The 1,593-nt window shown below is 38.4% G+C and overlaps 1 protein-coding gene across 6 annotated transcripts in view; it reads right to left on the bottom strand.

The window, feature by feature from the left end:
* Positions 1-1,593, bottom strand: part of LOC107729571 (uncharacterized) — an 18,726-nt gene that overhangs the window by 13,937 nt on the left and 3,196 nt on the right. The window contains exon 1 of one of the 6 annotated variants that reach the window (XM_016540143.1): positions 222-408. The exons of the other annotated variants lie outside the window; for them this stretch is intronic. The gene's annotated coding sequence lies outside the window, so the exon portion shown is untranslated. Of the gene's footprint in view, positions 1-221; positions 409-1,593 lie in introns of those variants that run through there. 6 annotated transcript variants of the gene reach the window in all.

Here is a 1,593-nt window from a genome sequence, read left to right as displayed (position 1 = left end):
GAAGTCCAGAACGGCCGCTGGTTCATCTGGTTCATCATCAAAGAAAAAGTGTCAGATTAAGTGACGTTGACGGCCGACAAAAGGGGCAATCTATTTTTGCTTATAAGAAACTGAAACTGACGCGAAGGAGAGTGGGCTCATGATGGCAAGCAAAAGACGTGAAGATAAAGGTGGTTGGGAGAAGGTAAAAGGACAAAAAGCAAACAGTTACATCAGGTTACTTTTGCCCGCCTCTCTCACTATAGAGCATAGTAAAATCCCAGGTCCGAGCGTCCACTGCTATTCATCACTCCACATTGTCTGGCATGAATATTACATTCATTCATAAAGAAACAGCAGCGATTCTATGACGGGTTACATTTGAGAGATATTGAGTTAGAAAATAGAGTAAAAGAAGTAGCCTCTGAGGTGATTAGTCTGATTAACATGACACACACACACACACACACACAGACATATGAAATCAAATAAAAATCAAATCAAATTGAAGAATTCTGTTGTTTCAGGTTTCTAGATTCTAGGTTTATGTTTATCATATACATTTTGCATTCTGCTCTTTTTATGTAGATTTCAAGTATTTTAGTTCATACAATAATACATTTATTTCAATCATCTGTTGAAAAAAAAATAGAAAGTGTCACATAATTTGTAATGGTTTTACTGGTTATAATGAAAATTGTATTGGTTTTAATGGAAACTGTAATGGTGCCTGTTGGTCTCTACTGGTAATTGGTCACCTTCTATTCATGGCTTTTGTTAAAGCCACTAAATCCTAATGTAATATGTGCCAAAACACACTACAGGAATGTTAATGGTTAAAAGTTGATGGTTTGTGATGTTTGTAATGGTATTTGTAGTGGAAATCATTTGATCAATTTCTGTGATGGTTTCTGTTGTTTTTGTCAGCAGGGTCACCATGGGTTTTGTGATGTTATTGGCCCTAAATGCGATAGGATTGCTGTAATATTGTGAGATAATAGCGACTGTTTGTAGTTGTGGTGGGCCTATTTGGCAGAAAATCCAGGGCCGTTTTTTTACTCTCAGTCCGTCCCTGCGCATAACCCTTTACTCTGTTTATTACATGAAACCCACTCTTAACCCAACTCTTTTAGAGAACTACAGACCGGTTTCCCTTCTTCTCTTCATTGCAAAAACACTTGAACGAGTTGTGTTCAACCAAGTCTCAGCCTTTCTCACACAGAACAACCTCCTGGACAGCAACCAGTCTGGCTTCAGAATTGGACATTTGACCGAGACTGCCTTGCTTTCAGTTGTTAAAGCCCTAAGACTGGCAAGAGTGGCCTCCAAATCTTTTACTTCAGAGTTATGTGCCCTCTAGAAGCTTGCGTTCTGCAAGTGAACGGCGTATTATTGTGCCATCTCAAAGAGGCACAAAATCACTTTCACTGACTCTTTCATTAACTGTTCCCTCCTGGTGGAATGACCTGCCCAACTCAATCCGAGCAGCTGAGTCCTTAACCATCTTCAAAAAATGACTAAAAACACATCTGTTCCACCTTTATTTGACCCTCTAACACTAACACTTTCTATTCTATTTTAATTCTACTTTATCTATATTTATCTTCTTTTTTT

The sequence above is a fragment of the Sinocyclocheilus rhinocerous genome, unplaced genomic scaffold (genome assembly GCF_001515625.1).
Source record: "Sinocyclocheilus rhinocerous isolate Xijiao unplaced genomic scaffold, SAMN03320098_v1.1 scaffold697, whole genome shotgun sequence".
In the NCBI taxonomy this organism is placed as follows: domain Eukaryota; kingdom Metazoa; phylum Chordata; class Actinopteri; order Cypriniformes; family Cyprinidae; genus Sinocyclocheilus; species Sinocyclocheilus rhinocerous.
This window is presented reverse-complemented; position numbering and strand designations above follow the sequence as displayed.